This window comes from Moschus berezovskii, chromosome 20 (assembly GCF_049115385.1).
Source record: "Moschus berezovskii isolate FMDL1 chromosome 20, NW_MosBer_1.0, whole genome shotgun sequence".
Lineage (NCBI taxonomy): Eukaryota > Metazoa > Chordata > Mammalia > Artiodactyla > Moschidae > Moschus > Moschus berezovskii.
This window is the reverse complement of record NC_142479.1, coordinates 58,923,981-58,946,124: the sequence shown is the minus strand read 5'-3', so window position 1 is coordinate 58,946,124 and position 22,144 is coordinate 58,923,981. Positions and strand designations below refer to the sequence as shown.

The window sequence follows — 22,144 nt, the reverse complement described above, 5'->3', positions numbered from 1 at the left end:
ATATGCTTAGGAATTAGAAGGCCCCTGTGTTCATGCATTGGAAGAAAATCGAGCAGATGTGTTTAAGCCTGTCCCAGTGGGCAAATCATTTGCAGGCTTGCACGGTACCAACAATGTCAAGGTCCTGGATTGAATTGCCACTTAGCTCAGCTAGTGTGGCTCAAGTCCACAGCTCAGGCTGTGGTGCTAACACCTCCCATTTCACACCTCCACCCAGGGGAGGTCACAAATGAGAAAAGTAGAGAATGTGGACAGAGTCAGTCAAACCCTTCCCTGCTGCATGGAGAGAAACTCCAAACTCGGGGCCTCCTGACAGAGGGCCAGGGAAGCCACTCTGACAGGCAAAGGACAGCACCTCAAAACAGTGACCAGTCAGACCCATGAACTCTGGCTGGAAGGTGCACTGAAAAGGAACACAGGGACTTCCCTGACAGTCCAGTGGTTAAGACTTCACCTTCCAAGGCAGGGGGGTGCAGGTTCAATCCCATGAGGCTAAGATCCCATATGCTTCATGGCCAAAAACCCAAAACATAAAACAGAAGCAACACTGTAACAAATTCAGGTGTTGTTTAGTTGCTAAGTTGGGTCAGATTCTTTTGCTACCAGGTGGACTATAGCCCACCAGGTTCCTCTGTCCATGGGATTTCCGAGGCAAGAATACTGGAGCGGGTTGCCATTTCCTTCTCCAGGGGATCTTCCCGACCCAGGGATCGAACCCACGTCTCTTGCATTGGCAGGCGGATTCTTTACTACTGAGCCATCAGGGAAGTCCCGTAACAAATTCAATGAAGACTTCAAAAAATGGTTCACATCAGAATAAAAGAAAGAAAAAAACAGAAATCATCCTATCACACTGATGACAATAATGATTTCATTGGTAAAAGGGGGGTGGAGTGGGGAATGAGAGTGTGTCCTTAGAGAAATAGCAGAACAGCCAGAGTTCTCTTTAGGGAGACAGGACAAGTGTCACACGGCAAGAAGGTCCAAGAACTGTCCCTGAAGATATATGCTTCCAGAACCACCAGTGGCCTTGACAGCGGTGAAATTGGGACTGACTAGTCAGTGTTTCCTTCCTTACAGTTTCTTCCCGAACCTACTCTAATTTACTTGAGGTCAGCACCTTAGGTGGAAGGAGCAGCGTGTGGATTTTTCTTTAGTCACATTTAATCCCAGTTTCTGCCTTCAAATATGTGCAAAGTGTTCCAGAGGGCTCCAGGAGCTTTGTGCTTGAACCCCTGCTACTCTTTTTTTCCTTCATCTCTTCTTCTGGACTCCTTTCTCATTTCTCTCCACCTTTCTTTCTAAATCCCAAATGGTTGATTGATGAGACGAAATGATCACTGATAAGAAGAAGACAGTCTAAGACAAAAATCCCTCAAGTCATGTCCTGTGGCCCCGGTGTAATTACTCAGGAGAGTCTGATGTAGTTCATCCCGCTGCTGAGTTTAGGGCTTAACCATATAACCAGGAAGATCAGTGATGACTTTAAAGAAAAAAAAAAAAAAAATGAAGAGAAGGGCCATAAGAAGGCAGTGGCCATATTTTTTCCATCTATAAAACTTATTACTTTGTTGTACTTCCATTTATCCACTCACACACACACAACCTGATACCTTTATTATTTTTAACTCTATGAAATGGCAGCGAGCCATGTTAGTCTGCAGAGAATTATCAGTGGAGTCTGCCTTTAAACAGAATGAAGGAAAAAAAAGAGGTTTCTCTCCTCAAGTGACAGTAAATTGGATAAATGCTATTTTTAGATGAAATACATCTAACTAATGTCCAGATGTGATTCCACCACATGAAGAGAAAAACAAATCTATCTAAAGCACTGAGCTGTACTTGAAAACATTCTGTAAAGATTTCTGGTAATAACGATTTATCATGGAAAGGCTTAGACACGTGGTACTGACCAGCAGCCTCGGCTGCGGTTCCCTTGGGAACAACATCTGCACACGTGGCTTCAACATGTAGACGATCCCAAGCTTTACATTCCTGATTTAATTGTTACTGACTTTCTGGGCTCACAACTCGTCGGCAGTACATCTCCACGTGAGCAGAGGGAATAAGGGGAGAACACACGAGCCAGGATTTCTGTGCTCAGCCAGTGGGGTCCGAGGATGGCTGATGTCACGAGAGATCATGTACTTGTTCAAAGGATGCTGCTTCTGCTCCGGACAGTTTTGGAAGTCCTACTCATTCACTCAGCAAATATTATTTAAGCACCTACAGTCTTCCAAGCTGAGCATAAAGTGATGAGCAGAACAAACACAGCCCCTGTGCTCACAATTAGAGTCTAGTGGAATATCTTTTGGAGCCCAGATTGCAAATTATGAAAGAAAAAGAAAATCTTATAACTTTGGTGACCCAAAGAGCAGTCCCAGTCTTTGCTATGGTGCGTGAACTTGAATAGCGTCTGGCCATTTGATACATCAATCCCTGAAATATAGTCATTGAAGATATTTAAAATAACATGACACAGGCTTTAAGAGAAGAGTTACAAAGAAATCACTGGGCAGTGGTGTCATCACTGGAATAAAGCGATGGCCTCTCCAGGTGATTCTCTCTGCCTTTTCTGCTCCTACAGGGAGGAAACGGAGAGAGGCTGTGTCAGGGAACGAGGGCAAGTTGGGCAAGGGATAAAATCCCTGGTGGCACAGTGGTTAAGACTCTGTGCTCTCAATGCAGGGGGCCCAGGTTCGATCCCTGGTCAGGGAACGAGATGCCATATGCTCCAACTAAGAGTTTGTATGCCGCAACTAAGGAATTCACCTGTTGCAACTAAGACACAACCAAATAAATATATCTTGAAAAAAAAAAATCTGGCTAGAGGAGGGAGGGGGATAAAAGCATTAAATGCAGGCAACTTCAGAGTTGAGCCCAGATAGAAAACCGTGGTCAAGGTGTAATGGGCTCCATCAAAGAACTGGACGTGGGGACTTCCCTAGTGGTCCAGTGGTAGAGAATCTGCCTGCCAATACAGAGGATGTGGGTTCAATCCTTAGGAAGATCCTGCGTACTGAAGGGCAATTAAGCCCCTGTGCTGCAACTACTGAGCCCGCACGCCCTACATAGAGCCTGTGCTCTGCAACAAGAGAAGCCACTGCAATGAGAAGCCCAAGCACTGAAACTAGATAGTAGCCCTGGCTTGTCACAACTAGTGAAAGCCTGTGCACAGCAACAAAGACCCAACACAGTCAAAAATGAATAAATAAATAAAGACAGAAAAAAATTTTAAAAACTGGATGGGGAAGCACAGGAGCTAGGTCTACAATGTGGGCATCAAAGTCCAGGGGAGTAGAAGAGTTAAGTGGTTTTGTTTTTCTCCAGATTAAAGATGGATTTGCATGTAGCCCTCTAAACTCTCCTACTCAAAGGCTCTTACAAATATCCTACTCTCTGCAGAGAAATTTAGCTGCAACCTGAGGTGTGCCTTGTAGGCATGAAATCGAGCTGATTGAACTGATGAAGATATCAGGCTTGCAACATCAGTTTCACTCACATTACCCTCAACAGCTCAACTAACCAGGACAGGACAGGGCTGGCTTCCTTTCCATCCTTAAGAGCCATCCCATTGGGATAATCTTTTAAGCCTAGCAGATCAGAAATAGTCTTATCTTGGGCTTCTTGGCACCATGGGTGATGCTGCTTCCCTATAGGGACTCTGATGGAGTTGATCTCCACCCCAATACCCTGATTTACCCTGGTGGTTTTATTTTTTATTGGCGTATAATTGTTGTACAATGTTGTGTCAGTTTCTGCTGTACAACAAAGTGAATAGCTATAAATATATGTATATCCCCTCCCTCCCACTGCCCCATCCCACCCTCTAGATCATCACAGAGCACCAAGCTGAGCTCCCTGTGTTACACAGCAGCTTCCCACTAACTATCTGTTTGACACATGGTGGTGTGTGTGTGTGTGTGTCAGTGCTTCTCTCCTAATTCATCCCACCCTCCCCTTTCCCCACTGTGTCCACAGGTTCCTTCTCTGTCTGCATCTCTATTCCTGCCCTGCAAATAGGTACATCTATACCATTTTGGGGGCTTCCCTGGTGGCTCAGAGGTTAAAGCGTCTGCCTCCAATGTGGGAGACCTGGGTTCGATCCCCGGGTCGGGAAGATCCCCTGGAGAAGGAAATGGTAACCCACTCCAGTATTCTTGCCTGGAGAATCCCATGGACGGAGAAGCCTGGTAGGCTACAGTCCATGGGGTCGCAAAGAGTCGGACACGACTGAACGACTGAATGGAACGAATGGAACGGATACCATTTTTTCTAGATTCCATAACACCGGTGGTTTTAAAATATACCTCAAATATATATCTATGGGAAGGCCTGGTGGGTGGGACCAGACTTCCCTACTTGGGTACATACAGAGCTTTTTTTTTTTTAAATCAGTTTTCTAAACTGGTCTCCATGCAAGATTTTGTTAGATAAAACAAATCTAGTATATATTTTTATAGAAAATAAGGTGGGATGCTTGAAATAGCTGTTCTAGACCAAGAGTCAGCAGTCATTTCAACCATATGTGGATGAACCGGGCTAGACAGACCGTGGGATAAGCAGATTCCTTTTGTGGTCTGTTAAGCCCCAGGCATGGACAAAAAAGAAAATAATAGGAAATCAATAAAAGAAGAGGGATGTCAGAGAAAGAAAAGGATTAATTTCTATAATAGTGGTTTGGAGGCCTTTCTTCCCAGAAAATGTACACTTACACACATTCACATAATACTCTGCAAACCATCCATAGGACTCTGTCAACTGTGAAGACACTCATCTAGGGATCCAGGTTGAAAACATCCATGGGAGGCCTCCCTCACAGCAACAACCTTAGGTTACCCTATTATTTACATAGGGTGCCTGCTGTGAAGCCAATATTCTGGAATTCTCATTTGTATTTAATGCAACTCTGATTCTTTCCTAGTTATACTCATATGGATATTGCTATGAATCACAGTGTTGTTCAGTCACTAAGGCATGTCTAACTCTTCGTAACTCCATGGACTGCAGCATGCCAGGCTTCCCTGTCCTTCACTATCTCCCAGAGTTTGCTCAAATTCATGTCCATTGAGTTGGTAATGCCATCCAACTATCTCATCCTCTGTCACCCACTTCTCCTCCTTCCCTCAATCTTTCCCAGCATGAGGGTCTTTTCCAATGAGTCGGCTCTTCGCATTAGGTGGCCAAAACATTGGAGGTTCAGCATCAGTCCTTTCAGTGAATATTCAGAGTTGATTTCCTTTAGGATTGACTGGTCTGATTAACCACAGTGAACCACACCCAAAGTTTTGGACATAGGCTTTCAAATGTTTTCCTTAGGATTCATCTAATTTAATAGGCTTTATCAGTTACTCTCCAATCCATATCTTTAGATCTCTAATCTGAAGAAATAACGTAATTGTCAGATTCAGGTGAAGTCTATCACTTGCTAAAGGTGTTTCAACACTTGTCGTATTAATAGCTCCCCTTGGAAGCACAAACAATTGAGGCTTTTGCTGGTGACATCTAATATTATTTGGTTATTTTAATAGCACCAGCCTCCTGGTGTCATCATTAAGCCTCTAATACTCCCTTAGGCCTTGATAGTTGTTGATACTGACACTTTTAATCAACCTCTATTTAAAACCTTAAGACCAGGACTTCCCTGGTGATCCAGTGGCTAAGACTCTGCATTCCCAATGCAGAGGGCCCAGGTCTGATCCCTGGTCAGGGAACTATATCCCACATGCCACGACCAAGGGTTTGCATGCCACAACTGAGACCCAGCACAGCCAAAAAATATTTTTTTAAGTACAGTTAAAAAATAATAATAACCTTAAGACCAAGTAATTGTGACCAAGTCATTACCCCGTTATGCTTGATCCATACTCAGAATAATCATTGCCTTTCTGGCCATCCATCCTCTCTTGTACTAACAGAGTAGGCTTTAACTCCAGCACAGACTTTCCCTTCTGAGTTCTGGCCTCACATATCCAGTGTCTCCAGGTACCAGAGACACCTTAAACTCAATATGCCTAAAGCTAGACTCTTCTTTCCTCCAGATCTACTCTTCCACCTGTCTACCTGCATGCGCCCCCACATAGACCATGCTTAAGACAAAGTTATTTGGACTTCTTCCTTCTTCTCCACTCTCACATCCAATAGGTGATAAAGTCTTCATGAGTCCACCTCCCTCATAGCCAAGTACTTTTGTTCATGTCTCCATCTACCTTCTGGATTACTGCAGCAACCTCAATGGACTTTCAGCCCCTCTCCCTTCAATCTGTTGCCAATGACCTTTTGAAATTACAAATCTGGTCTTAGAACCATCTCCACTTAAAATCCTTCAATAGGAACTTCCCTGGTGGTCCAGGGGCTAAGACTTCACGCTTCCAATGCAAGGGGTCCAGGTTCCATCCCTAATCAGGAAACTAGATCCCACGTGCTGCAACTAAGAGATCCCACATATGACAACTAAGACCCAGTGCAGCCAAAAGAAAATCCTTCGATAGATGCCCCCCTCTTCAAAATACAAATCAGATTCCTTAGCATAGAATTTAAGGCTCTTCCTAAGCTGTCCCCATGTCACCCCCCACTCCCCCAGGCCAGCACCGAAAGCTTGGGCCTGGTAAACCACATGCTATCCCTTTGAATGATGGCCTTTCCCTCTTGAGCACGCTTTTCCCATGCTTAACACCTATGCGTTCTTCAAAAGTACACGAAATGTTGACATGGGCACTATTTCGGTGTTGGATGCACATTTTATGATTTCTAATCCTCCCAGTGGTCCCCTGGGACCTGCAGAATTTGGTGAAAGGCGTGCAGCTATGATTAGCTAAACAGGAACTCGGACCAGGCCTGCTTGATCCCAGTGCCTACAATCTTTCCATGAAGCCAAGACGCCCCACTGCAGAACTGCATTCAGATGTTGTCTTCTGCAGGGGCCTCCCCTGCCCCTCATCTGGACTGGCTCTTACAGTACCCAACCAGGGCTTTCCTCTAACTGCCTCCAAAATACACAGTGAAGTGTTGCTCAGTCACTGTCCCATGTCGTGAGCTTCTAGTGGGCAAGCAGGGGGCCTTTTAATTAGAAAAGGGACTTCCCTGATGGTCCAGTGGTTAAGTGGTCCAGCACTTCCCTTGAAGGGGCCACAGGTTTGATCCCTGGTCAGGGAATTAAGTGGAGAAGGCAACGGCACCCCTCTCCAGTGTTCTTGCCTGGAGAATCCCAGGGACGGGGGAGCCTGGTGGGCTGCCGTCTATGGGGTCGCACAGAGTCGGACACAACTGAAGCGACTTAGCAGCAGCAGCAGCAGGGAATTAAGATCCCACATGCCATATGGCGCATCCAATAAACAAATAAAGTTTTTTTAAAAAAAAGGAAAGAAAAAGGACTTACCTGGTGGTCCAGTGGCTAAGACACCCCCCAGTGCAGGAGGCTTGGGTTTGATCCTTTGTCATGGAGCTAGATCCCACATGCCACAACTAAAAGATTCCACATGCTGCAACCTAAAACACACACACACACACACAAGATCCTGTATGCCACAGTGAAGATCTGCAGCTAAGAGCTGGAGCAGCCAGATAAATATTTTAAAAAAAAAAAGAAAGAAAGAAAAGAACACCTGATCACAAAGCTAAAATTTAACTAATATATTGAACTATGAATAGACCGCATGCCCCACATCCAGTCCAGCTACTTAGAAGTAACCAATGTTAACTGCCTTTTTGTATAACCTTCCAGAAATGTTCATAACTATGGAAATATATATACAAATATGTTTTCCCCCAACAGATGGTCTCAAACTGTACATACTTTTCTGCAACTTGCTTTTTTCCTAAAAACATTTTAGACATTTTTCTACATTAGTATGTGTAGATCTACATCTTTTTTTACAGAAATAAATTCATGTATACTATTTTCACAACTCATATAAAGGAATAAAACTCACTGCTTAAAGGTTATAAAGTCAGTGTGGGGAAAAAAAAAGTCTAGCCATGTGCTGTTTACAAGAGAAATACCTAAAACATGATGCAGAAGGCCTAAAAGTCAAGGGATTCACTCCTACACTGTTGGTAGGAATGTAAATTGGTGCAGACACTATGATGAGCAGTATGGAGATTCCTTAAAAAACTAAAAACAGAGCTACCATATGATCCTACAATCCCATTCCTGGGCATATATCCAGAGAAAACCATAATTGACAAAGATACATGCACCCCAATGTTCATTGCAGCACTGTTTGCAAGAGCCAAGACATGGAAGCAGCCTAAAGTCCACAGACAGATTAATGGATAAGGAAGATGTAGTATACACACACATACACACACACACAAAGGAATATTACTCAGCCATAGAAAAATAATGAAATATTGCCATTTGCGGCAACATGGATGGACCCAGAGATAATAGTACTAAGTGAAGTAAGTCAGATGAGAAAGACAAATATCATATGCTATTGCTTATATGTGGAATCTGAAAAAAAAAGATTCAAATTAACTTGTATATAAAACAACAATGAGGGCAGGAGGAGAAGGGGATGACAGAGGATGAGATGGTTGGATGGCAAAACCGACTCAATGGACATGGGTTTGGGTGGACTGCAGGAGTTGGTGACGGACAGGGAGGCCTGGCATGCTGTGGTTCATGGAGTCGCAAAGAGTCAGATACGATTGAGTGACTGAACTGAACTGAAAACAAAAATAGACCCAAAGACATAGAAAACAAATTTGTGGTTACCAAAGGGGAAAGATGGGGAGGGGTAAATTAGGCATTTGGGATTAGCATATATTACACTACTATATATAAAACAGATAACCAACAAGGACCTACTATATAGCACAGGGAACTATAATCAATATTTCATAATAACTTAGAAAAGAATCTGAAAAAGAATATATGTGTGTGTATAACTGTATACCTGAAACTAACACAATATTGTAAATCAACAGTATTTCAATAGGAAAAACCACCAAAAGGTGGAAAGGAGACAAAAATAGACAAAACAACAACAAAAAAGTGTTCTTGAGAGTTGTTTAAAAAAAAAGTCAAGGGATTCATTAAATAAGAATACATGATCCTGTGTGTGTATATATATTTAAATAAATAAATGGAGGAGAAGCGAAATTTCTGCCTTACAGAAGAAAATTAACCAGTAAGTATGGAACAATGATGAAAGCAGAAAACTGCCACTTGGCAACCATCATAGTAATAACTGATGCAAGCAAGAATCATTAACCTCTACTAAAGGGTAGACACTTGAGAAATGACAGCTTATTTACAATTGTCTCAAAATCTCTCTCCAAAAGAGAGAGGGAATTTACAAATTACAAAAGGAAAACTAAGAACTTTCTAATGAAAATTCTTGACAGACACCACCCTAACCGGGTGATCTAAATTAGCAGCACAGTTAACGTGCACATCATCTGATATCAGGCACTAAGAAGGACACAGCATTACTTCTGGGGTATGTCAAAATGTAATGTGAATATCATCACAATGAACCATCAGACAAACCCAGCTCTGGAGACATCCTGCAACAGTAACAGATCCTTCAAAAAAGTCAAGTTCACGAGAGACAATGAAAGCACTGAGGAAGCATTTCAGATTTAGAGTAGCGAAAGAGATGTGACAACAGAATGCAATCTGTGATTCAGGACTTTCTTTTGCCATAAAGGACAAGGATTTGTCTTAACTGGGATAAATCCCAATGGTCTTCCAAGATTACAAATCTGATCTTTAAGCCACCTCTACTTGACTTCTTCCACTAGAGGCCCTTTGCCTTCAAGATAGAAACCAATTCTGTTAGCAAGGAATTCATTGCTCTTTGCAAGATGTCCCATCTCTAAATCCTTCAGTATGTATCTCTAGGCAACGACTTTTTTTGGCCACACTGCTCGGCATGTGGGATCTTAGTTCCCTGACCAGGGATCGAAACTGCATCCCCTGCAGTGGAAGCACCAAGTCTTAGCCACTGGACCACCAGGGAAGCCCCTCTAAGCAATGACTTTGTTGATGGTAATGTAGCCATGATTTCATACAGGGCTGGGTATGGGAGCTACTAGATAGTAGACTCAGAGCCTGTGGACTAGCCCCCACCATCCACGATGTTGGAAGCACAGGGGTACAATTGTTATAGATAAGCTGAATTCCATATCTCTAAGATATGAGGCTAGGTCAGTATTTTTAAACCCACCTTCCCTCCAGGTGATTCGAGTATGTAGTTTCCCCCTAAAAACCTCTCTACTCTCCTCTTCCTACCCTCCACTCTTGAGCTCTGGGGATGAGAAACCATAGTTCTGGGGATCCACAGTCTTTTTTTTTTTTTTTAATATTTATGTATTTGGCTATGCTAGGCCTGAGTTGCAGCATGCGAACTCTTAGTTGTGGCATGTGGAATTCTAGTTCCCTAACCAGGGTTTGAACCTGAGCGCCCTGTATTGAGAGTGTGGAGTCTTAGCAACTGGACTACCATGAAGGTCCTGGACCCACAGTCTTAAGCTTCTATCTGGGAGGATTCACCTTGCTGTGCCCACTCCCCTGGGCTATACCTGGTTCCTCTGGACTCTAGCATTGCCACATAAGATGCGTGTTTTCCACAGATACAGAAATTTGTCATCTCCAATAGACACATCTCCTTGAGGCTGACTGGGAAGCCATGGGGAAGGCACTGAACCAGGGGTTCTGGGAGTCTCAGAGGAGGGGGCAAGATGTCCCTGGGTTGGAAATTCCAGAAAGGTCTCCTCGAGGGAATGGCTTTTGGGCAGGGCCATCAAAGTAGGATGGGTGGGTGGAGACCTATAATTGGACTTGCTCCTATCTGATCTGAGTTCTCTGAAAGCCTGAGGCATTGTATTTCTCTTCTCCACCCTTTTCCCCACTTGAATTAAAATGTGATCTTCTGGATCTTGAGGGTGCTTTACAGCATGGGCTTTAGAGTCTGAGAATACTGGGTCTGTACATGTGTGGTCTGGGGTGTGTCAGGGGACCGCACTGACCTCAGCTTCCTCATCAGAGAGCTGGGGATGATGGAACGTCATAGGGTTGCAGGAAGCATTGAATGGAATGTTCTAGACAGAGAAAATCACTGAAGATGAGCAGTTGAACAGTCATTCTGAGGGGGCTTCAAGTAGGGTTTGATGGACTTGGATAGGACACTTGTCATATCTCAAGTGACAAAAATATTACCTGACTCTTAATTAAATGTCTAATTTTGAGATCATTGCAGATTCACCTGCAGTTTTAAGAAATAACTCAGAGAAGTCCTGTATATCCTTTACCAAGTTTCCCCCAATGGTAAGTCTCATGAAACTGTAGGACTATCAACCAGAATATTGACGCTGATACAATCACGATTCAGAACATTTCCTTCTCCACCAAGAGTTCCCAGGCTGCCTTTTTATAAGTACACCCACTTCTCTTCCACCCCATCCACTCCTTAACTCTTCAGTTCAGTTCAGTTGCTCAGTCGTGCCAGACTCTTTGCAGCCCCATGGACTGCAGCATGCCAGGCTTCCCTGTCCATCACCAACTCCTGGGAGCTTGTTCAAACTCACGTCCATTAAGTTGGTGATGCCGTCCAACCATCTCATCCTCTGTTGTCCCCTTCTCCTCCCACCTTCAATCTTTCCCAGCATCAGGGTCTTTTCCAGTTAGTTCTTTGCATCAGGTGGCCAAAGTATTGGAGTTTCAACTTCAGCATCAGTCCTTCCAATGAACACTCAGGACTGATTTCCTTTAGGATGGACTGGTTTGATCTCCTTGCATCCAAGGGACTCTCAAGAGTTTTCTCCAACACCACAGTTCAAAAGCATCAATTCTATGGAGCTCAGCTTTCTTTATAGTCCAACTCTCACATCCATACATGACTACTGGAGAAACCATAGCTTTGACAAGACAGACTTTTGTCAGCAAAGTAATGTCTCTGCTTTTTAATATGCTGTCTAGGTTGGTCATAGCTTTTCTTCCAAGGAGCAAGCGTCTTTTAATTTTATGACTGCAGTCACCATTTGCAGTGATTTTGGAGCCCAGAAAAATAAAGTCTCTGTTTCCATTGTTTCCCTGTCTATTTGCCATGAAGTGATGGGACCAGATGCCATGATCTTCATTTTTTGAATGTTGAGTTTTAAGCCAGCTTTTTCACTCTCTTTTTTCACTTTCATCAAGAGGTTCTTTAGTTCCTCCTTGCTTTCTGCCTTAACGGGGGTTTCATCTGTGTACCTGAGGGTATTGATATTTCTCCTGGCAATCTTGATTCCAGCTTGTGCTTCATCCAGTCCAGCATTTCACATGATGTACTCTGCATATAAGTTAAATAAGCAGGGCGACAATATACAGCCTTGACGTACTCCTAACCCCTGGCAAACACTAATCTATTTCTATAATTTTATCATGTCTAGAGTGTCATGCGGAGAAGGCAATGGTAAGCCACTCCAGTACTCTTGCCTAGAAAATCCCATGGATGGAGCAGCCTGGTGGGCTGCAGTCCATGGGGTTGCTATGAGTCAGACATGACTGAGCAACTTCACTTTCACTTCACTTTCACACATTGGAGAAGGAGGTGGCAACCCACTCCAGTGTTCTTGCCTGGAGAATCCCAGGGACTGGGGAGCCTGGTGGGCTGCCATCTATGGGGTCACACAGAGTCGGACACGACTGAAGTGACTTAGCAGCAGCAGCAGCAGAGTGTCATGCATGCAGGGAGCTCAAACCCAGTGCTCTGTAACAACGTTGAATGGTGGGATGGGGTGAGGGAGGGAGGGAGGTTCAAGAGGGAGGGAACATATGTATACCTATGGCTGATCCATGTTGATATATGGCAGAAACTAACACAATATTGTAAAGCAATTATCCTCAAATTAGAAATAAATTGTTAAAAAAAAAAAACCCAAACCAACCAACCAAAGAGTGTCTTATAAATGGAATCACACAGTATATAACCTCTTGGGATTGCCTTTATTCATTTGGCATAATTCTCTGAAGAGTCATGGAAAGGTTGTTGTATGAATAATTCATTCCTTTACATTGTTGAATAGTATTTTGGATCGACCACCATTTAACCACTGACCTGTTTAAAGATATCTAGGCTGTTTCTAGTCTGGGGCTACTATGGATAAAACTGCAATTAACATTTGTGTATAGATTTTTATATGAACTAAATATATGTTTTCATTTTTCTGAAACAAATGTCCAAGATTGTAATTTCTGGGTTGCCTGGTCATTATGTGTTTAAGACATTGTCGAACTGTCTTCCAGAGTGGCTGTACCATTCCACCTTCATGCCAGCAATATATGAGTGAGCCAGTTTCTCTGCATCACTGCTGGCATTTGATATTGTAGTTATTTCTTGTTTTAGCTTTTCTGACAGGTAAGTAGCAGTATCTCATTGTGGTATCAATTTGGACTGCAAGGAGATCCAACCAGTCCATTCTAAAGGAGATCAATCCTGGGTGTTCATTGGAAGGACTGATGCTAAAGCTGAAACTCCAATACTTTGGCCACCTCATGCAATGAGTTGACTCATTGGAAAAGACTCTGATGCTGGGAAGGATTGGGGGTGGGAGGAGAAGGGGACGACAGAGAATGAGATGGCTGGATGGCATCACCGACTCGATGGACATGAGTTTGAATGAACTCCGGGAGTTGGTGATGGACAGGGAGGCCTGGCGTGCTATGGTTCATGGGGTCGCGGAGAGTCGGACACGACTGAGTGACTGAACTGAACTGAACTGAAATGGCAAATAGGGAGGAGGGAGTGGCAAACCACCCCAGTATACTTGCCGTGAGAACCTCATAAACTGTATAAAAAGACAAAAAGATATGAAACTGAAAGATGTCCCCCAGGTCGGAAGGTTTCCAATATGCTAATGGGGAAGAGTAGAAGACAACTAATAATAACCTCAGAAAGAATGAAGCAGCTGGGCCAAAACAGAAATGATGCTCAGTTGTGGATGTGTCTGGTGATAAAAGTAAAATCCAATGCCGCAGAGAACAGTATTGCATAGGAACCTGGAATGCTAGGTCCATGAATCAAGGTAAATTGGACATGGTCTAGCAGGAGATGGTAAGAATAAACTTCAACATCCTAGGAATCAGTGAACTAAAATGGACATGGACAGGAATGGGCGAATTTAATTCAGGAGACCATTATATCTACTACTGTGGGCAAGGGTCATGTAGAAGAAATGGAGTAGCCCTCATAATCAACAAGAGTCCAAAATGCAGTACTTGGGTTCAGTTCAGTCGCTCAGTCGTGTCCGACTCTCCGTGACCCCATGAATCACAGCACGCCAGGTCTCCCCGACCATCACCAACTCCCGGAGTTCACTCAAACTCATGTCCACAGAGTTGGTGATGCCATCCAGCCATCTCATTCTCGGTCGTCCCCTTCTCCTCCTGCCCCCAACCTTTCCCAGCATCAGAGTCTTTTCCAGTGAGTCAACTCGTCGCATGAGGTGGCCAAAGTATTGCAGTTTCAGCTTTAGCATCAGTTCTTCCAATGAACACCTAGGATCGATCTCCCTTAGAATGGACTGGTTGGATCTCCTTGCGGTACAAGGGACTCTCAAGAGTCTTCTCCAGCACCAGTTCAAAAGCATCAATTCTTCGGCGATCAGCTTTCTTTACAGTCCAACTCTCACATCCATACATGACCACGGGAGAAACCATAGCCTTGACTAGACGGACCTTTGTTGGCAAAGTAATGTCTCTGCTTTTTAATATATTATCAAGATTGGTCATAACTTTCCTTCCAAGGAGTAAGCGTCTTTTAATTTCATGGCTGAAATCAGCATCTGCAGTGATTTTGGAGCCCAAAAAAATAAAGTCTGACACTGTTTCCACTGTTTTTCCATCTATTTCCTATGAAGTGATGGGCCCAGATGCCATGATCTTTGTTTTCTGAATGTTGAGCTTCAAGCCAACCTTTTCACTCTCCTCTTTCACTTTCATCAAGAAGCTTTTGAGTTCCTCTTCACTTTCTGCCATAAGGGTAGTGTCATCTGCATATCTGAGATTATTGAAATTTCTCCCAGCAATCTTGATTCCAGCTTGTGCTTCTTCCAGCCCAGCGTTCCTCATGATGTACTCTGCATATAAGTTAAATAAGCAAGGTGACAATATACAGCCTTGATGTACTCCTTTTCCTATTTGGAACCAGTCTGTTGTTCCATGTACAGTTCTGACTGTTGCTTCCTGACCTGCATACAGGTTTCTCAAGAGGCAGGTCAGGTGGTCTGGTATTCCCATCTCTTCCAGAATTTTCCACAGTTTATTGTGATCCACACAGTCAAAGGCTTTGGCATAGTCAATGAAGCAGAAATAGATGCTCTTCTGGAACTCTCTTGCTTTCTCCATGATCCAGCGGATGTTGGCAATTTGATCTCTGGTGCCTCTGCCTTTTCTAAAACCTGCTTGAACATCTGGGAGTTCACGGTTCACATATTGCTGAAGCCTGGCTTGGAGAATTTTGAGCATCACTTTACTAGCGTGTGAGATGAGTGCAATTGTGCGGTAGTTTCTGTCAAAAATGGCAGAATGATCTCAATTTGTTTTCAAGACAAGCCATTCAACATCACAGAAATTCAAGTCTATGCCCCTACTACCAATGCCAAAGAAGCTGAAGTTGATCAGTTCTATGAAGACCTAGAAGACCTCCTAGAACTAACACCAGTAAAAGATGTTCTATTCATTACTGGGGATTGGAATGCAAAAGTAGGAAGTCAAGAGATACCTGGAGTAACAGGCAAGTTTGGTCTTCGAGAACAAAATTAAGTTGGGCAAAGGCTAACTGAATTCTGCCAAGAGAACACACTGGTCATAGCAAACACCCATTTTCAACAACACAAGAGATGACTTTACACATGGACATCACCAAATGGTCAATACTGAAATCAAATTGATTACATTCTTTGTACTGAAGATGGAGAAGCTGTATACAGTCAGCAAAAACAAGACCTGGAGCTCAGATCATCAGCTTCTCATAGCAAAATTCAGGCTTAAACTAAACAAAGTGGGGGAAAACCACTAGGTCAGCCAGGTACGACTTAACGTGACGAATAGATTCAAGGGATTAAATACAGTAAACAGTATGCCTGAAGAACTAGGGACAGAGGTCCAAAATATTGTACAGGAGGCAGCGAACAAAACCTTTCCAAAGAAAAAGAAAAGGCGGCAAAGTGGTTATCTGAAGAGGCTTTACAAACAGCTGAAGAAAGAGAAGCGAAAAGCAAGGGAGAAAGGGGAAGGTACATCCAACTAAACGCATAGTTCCAAAGAATAGCAAGGAGAGACAAGAAGGCCTTCTTCAATGAACAGTGCATAAAACTAGAGGAAAATAACAGAAGGGGAAAAACTAGAGATCTCTTCAGGAAAATTGGAAATATCAAGGGAGAATTTCGCCCAAAGATGAGCACAATAAAGGACAGAACAGGTGAGACCTAGTCAACTCAGAAGAGATGGAAAGAACACACAGAAGAATTGTACAGAAAAGATCTTAATGAGCCAGATAGCTATGATGGTGTGATCTGTCACCCAGAGCCATTCTGGGGTGTGAGGTAAAGTGAGCCTTAGGAAGCACTGCTGTCAATAAAGCTAGTGGATGCAATGGAATTTCAGTAGAGCTACTCAAAACCCTAAAGGATGATGCTGTCAAAGTGCTGCACTCAATATGTCAGCAAATTTGGAAGACCCAGCAGTGGTCACAGGACTGGAAAAGGTCAATCCTCATCCCAGTTCCCAAGAAGGTAGTACTACAGAATGTTCAAACCATCAGACAATTGCACTCATCTCTCATGCTAGTAAGATCATACTTAAAATATTGCATGCTAGGCTTCAGCATTATATGAACCAAGAACTTCCAGACATCCAAGCTGGGTTTAGAAAAAGTAGAGGAACCAGAGATTAAATTACCAACATCCGGTGAATCATAGAGAAAGCAAGCGAATACCAGAAAAACATCCACTTCCGTTTCATTGACTGTGCTAAAGCCTTTACTGTGTGGATCATAGCAAACTGTGGAAAGCTCTTAAAGAGATAGGAATACCAGACATCATCTTACCTGTCTTGGAAGGAAGAGAAACCTGTAGGCAGGTCAAGAAGCAACAGTTAGAACCCTGTGTGGAACAGCTGACTGGTTCAAAACTGAGAAAGGAGTACAACAGGGCTGTCTGCTGTCACCCTGTCTATTTAACCTATACACTGAGCACATCACGAGAAATGCCAGGCTGGATGAGTTATAAGCTGGAATCAAGACAAGTGGGAAAAACATAAACAACCTCAGATACGTGGATGATATCACTCTAATGGCAAAAGCAAAGAAGAACTAAAGAGCCTCTTGATGAGGGAGAAGGAGGAGAGTGAAAGAGCTGGCTTAAAACTAAATATTAAAAAACCTAAGATCATAGCATCTGGCCCATTCAGTTCAGTTGAGTTGCTCAGTCATGTCCGACTCTTTGAGACCTCATGAATCACAGCACGCCAGGCCTCCCTGTCCATCACCAACTCCCGGAGTTCACCTAAACTCATGTGCATCAAGTCAGTGATGCCATCCAGCCATCTCATCCTCTGTCGTCCCCTTCTCCTCCTGCCCCCAATCCCTCCCAGCATCAGGGTCTTTTCCAATGAGTCAACTCTTCCCATGAGGTGGCCAAAGTATTGGAGTTTCAGCCTCAGCATCAGTTCTTCCAATGAACACCCAGGACTGATCTCCTTTAGCATGGACTGGTTGGATCTCCTTGCAGTCCAAGGGACTCTCAAGAATCTTCTCCAACACCACAGTTCAAAAGCATCAATTCTTTGGTGCTCAGCTTTCTTCACAGTCCAACCCTCACATCCATACATGACCACTGGAAAAACCATGGCCTTGATTAGACGGACCTTTGTTGGCAACTAATGTCTCTGATTTTTAATATACTATCTAGGTTGGTCATAATCTTCCTTCCAAGGAGTAAGCGTCTTTTAATTTCATGGCTGCAATCAGCATCTGCGGTGATTTTGGAGCCCCAAAAAATAAAGTCTGACACTGTTTCCACTGTTTCCCCATCTATTTGCCATGAAGTGATGGGACCAGATGCCATGATCTTAATTTTCTGAATGTTGAGCTTTAAGTCAACTTTTTCACTCTCCTCTTTCACTTTCATCAAGAGGCTCTTTAGTTTTGCTTCACTTTCTGCCATAAGGGTGGTGTCATCTGCATATCTGAGGTTATTAATATTTCTCCTGGCAATCTTGATTCCAGCTTGTGCTTCATCCAGCCCTGCATTTCTCATGATGTACTCTGCATATAAGCTAAATAAGCAGGGTGACAATATACAACCTTGACGTACTCCATTTCCTATGTGGAACCAGTCTGTTGTTCCATGTCTAGTTCTAACTGTTGCTTCCTGACCTGCATACAGGTTTCTCAAGAGGCAGGTCAGGTGGTCTGGTATTCCCATCTTTTTCAGAAGAGGGTGGTCAGGGGTGGCGGCCGAGAGGAGCAACCCCACATCCAAGGTGCGGCAGCTGCGCGGGCATGGGAGGGCCGAGAGGAGCTACTCCATGTTCAAGGTCAGGAAGGGTTACCTCCTCCAAGGTAAGGAGCAGCAGCTGCGCTTTGCTGGAGCAGCCGTGAAGAGATATCCCACGTCCAAGGTAAGAGAAACCCAAGTAAGATGCTAGGTGTTACGAGAGGGCATCAGAGGGCAGACACACTGAAACCATAATCACAGAAAAGTAGCCAATTTGATCACACAGATCACAGCCTTGTCTAACTCAATGAAACTAAGCCATGCCATGTGGGCCCACCCAAGACAGACGAGTCATGGTGGAGAGGTCTGACAGAATGTGGTCTACTGGAGAAGGGAATGGCAAACCACTTCAGTATTCTTGCCTTGAGAACCCCATGAACAAAATGAAAAGCCAAAATAATAGGATACTGAAAGAGGAATTCCCCAGGTCGCTAGGTGCCCAATATGCTACAGGAGATCAGTGGAGAAATAACTCCAGAAAGAATGAAGGGATGGAGCCAAAGCATAAACAATACCCAGTTATGGATGTGACTGGTGATAGAAGCAAGGTCCAATGCTGTAAAGAGCAATATTATTGCATAGGAACCTGGAATGTTAGGTCCATGAATCAAGGCAAATTGGAAGTGGTCAAACAGGAGATGGCAAGAGTGAACGTTGACATTCTAGGAATCAGCGAACTAAAATGGACTGGAATGGGTGAATTTAACTCAGATGACCATTATATCTACTACTGTGGGCAGGAATCCCTTAGAAGAAATGGAGTAGCCATCGTGGTCAACAAAAGAGTCCGAAATGCAGTACTTGGATGCAATCTCAAAACGGCAGAATGATCTCTGTTCATTTCCAAGGCAAACCATTCAATATCATGGTGATCCAAGCCTATGCCCCAACCAGTAATTATGAAGAGGCTTAAGTTGAATGGTCCTATCAATACCTACAAGACCTCTTAGAACTAACACCCATAAAAGATGTCCTTTTCATTATAGGGGACTGGAATGCAAAAGTAGGAAGTCAAGAAACACCTGGAATAACAGGCAAATTTGGCCTTGGAATATGGAATGAAGCAGAGCAAAGACTAATAGAGTTTTGCCAAGAGAACGCACTGGTCATAGCAAACACCCTCTTCCAACAACACAAGAGAAGACTCTACACATGGACATCATCAGATGGTCAACACCGAAATCAGATTGATTCTTTGCAACCAAAGATCTATACAGTCAGCAAAAACAAGGCCAGGAGCTGACTGTGGCTCAGATCATGAACTCCTTATTGCCAAATTCAGATTTAAATTGAAGAAAGCAGGGAAAACCACTAGACCATTCAGGTATGACCTAAATCAAATCCCTTATGATTACACAGTGGAAGTGAGAAATAGATTTAAGGGACTAGATCTGATAGACAGAGTGCCTGATGAACTATGGATGGAGGTTCATGCCATTGTACAGGAGACAGGGATCAAGACCATCCCATGGAAAAGAAATGCAAAAAAGCAAAATGGCTGTCTGAGGAGGCCTTAAAAATATCTGTGAAAAGAAGAGAAGCAAAAAGCGAAGGAGAAAAGGAAAGATATAAGCATCTGAATGCAGAGTTCCAAAGAATAGCAAAGAGAGATAAGAAAGCCTTCCTCAGTGATCAATGCAAAGAAAAAGAGGAAAACAGAATGGGAACGACTGGAGATCTCTGCAAGAACATTAGAGATACCAAGGGAACATTTCATGCAAAGATGGGCTCGATAAAGGATAGAAATGGTATGGACCTAACAGAAGCAGAAGATATTAAGAAGAGGTGGCAAGAATACACAGAAGAACTGTACAAAAAAGATCTTCATGACCCAGATAATCATGATGGTGTGATCATGCACCTAGAGCCAGACATCCTGGAATGTGAAGTCAAGTGGGCCTTAGAAAGCATCATTATGAACAAAGCTACTGGAGGTGATGGAATTCCAGTTGAGCTATTTCAAATCCTGAAAGATGATGCTGTGAAAGTGCTGCACTCAATACGCCAGCAAATTTGGAAAATTCAGCAGTGGCCACAGGACAGAAAAGGTCAGTTTTCATTCCAATCCCAAAGAAAGGCAACGCCAAAGAATGCTCAAACTACTGCACAATTGCACTCATCTCACATGCTAGTAAAGTCATGCTCAAAATTCTCCAAGCCAGGCTTCAGCAATACGTGAACCGTGAACTTCCAGATGTTCAAGCTGGTTTTAGAAAAGGCAGAGGAGCCAGAGATTAAATTGCCAACATCTGCTGGATCACCGAAAAACATCTATTTCTGCTTTATTGACTATGCCAAAGCCTTTGACTGGTCCCATTACTTCATGGCAAAAAGAAGGGGAAAAGTTGGAAGTAGTGACAGGTTTCCTCTTCTTGGGCTCTAAAATCACTGTGGATGGTGACTGCAGCCATGTAGGAAAGCAATGACAAACCTAAACAGTGTGTTGAAAAGCAGAGATATTGCTCTGCTGACAAAGGTCCATATAATTAGGGCTATGGTCTTCCCAGTGGTCACGTACGGTTGTGAGAGCTGGACCATAAAGAAGGCAGAGCGCCAAAGATTTGATGCCTTCGAACTGTGGTGCTGGGGAAGACTCCTGAGAGTCCCTTAGACAGCAAGGAGATCAAACCAGTCAATCTTCAGGGAAATCAACCCTAAATACTCATTGGAAGGACTGATGCTGAAGCTCTAGTATTTTGGTCACCTGATGTGAACAGTCGACTCTTTGGAAAAGTCCCTGATGCTGGGGAAAAAATGAGGGCAGAAGGAGAAGAGGGCATCAGAGGATGAGATGGCTGGATGGCATCACTGACGCAATGGACATTAACTTGCAAATTTTGGGAGATGATGAGGGACAGAGAGGCCAGGCATGTTGCAGTCCATGGAGTTGCACAGAGTCAGACATGGTTAGGCGACTGAGCAGCGACAAATAATATTGAACATCTTTTCATATGCTTTTTGCCATCTTTAATAGCCTCTTCATGCCTTTTGGCTATCTTCTAATTGGATTTTTGCCTATTTTATTGCTGAGTTTTGAAAATTCTTTATATATTCTAGATATTCTGGGTATCATATATGTGGCTTGCAAATATTTCCTCTGGAGAAACATGTCCAGAGCTATTTTTTTGTCTTCACAGAATCTTTTGCAGAACAAAAATTTCAATTTGATGAAGTCTCATTGATCAGTTTTTCTTTTTATGGACATTATTTATTTTTTTTTTTTGGTGTCAGGTCTTAGACTTTTCCTAGCCCTAGGCTGCAAAGATTTTCTATTTTTTTTCTAATTGTCTTACAGTTTTACATTTCATAGTTAAGTTTATGACCCTTTTTGAGTTTTCTTTTTTGTAGCAAATGAGTTTTTTTTGTTTTTGCCTAAAGATATCTAATTGCTTCAGCACCATTTTTTTGAGGTTTGCCTCCTTTGAATTGGTTTTACATATTTGTCAAAAATCATTTGGGCATATTCGTGTGAGCCTGTTTCTAGATTTTCTTTTTTGTTCCATTAATATGTCTAAAATGTCTCTTTGCCAATACTATGCAGCCCTAATGACTGCAGCTATAGAGTAAGTCTTGAAATCTAGTAGACTGATTTGTTGTTTAGTCACTAAGTCATGTCCAGCTCTTTTGTGACCCCATGGACTGTAGCCCATCAGGCTCC

General features: G+C 43.2%; 1 non-coding gene across 1 annotated transcript; it reads left to right on the top strand.

Moving 5' to 3' along the window:
• Positions 1 to 2,645: 2,645 nt before the first annotated feature.
• Positions 2,646 to 2,718, top strand: TRNAE-CUC (transfer RNA glutamic acid (anticodon CUC)). The gene has a single exon. It is a non-coding gene; the product is annotated as a tRNA-Glu (tRNA).
• Positions 2,719 to 22,144: the final 19,426 nt, after the last annotated feature.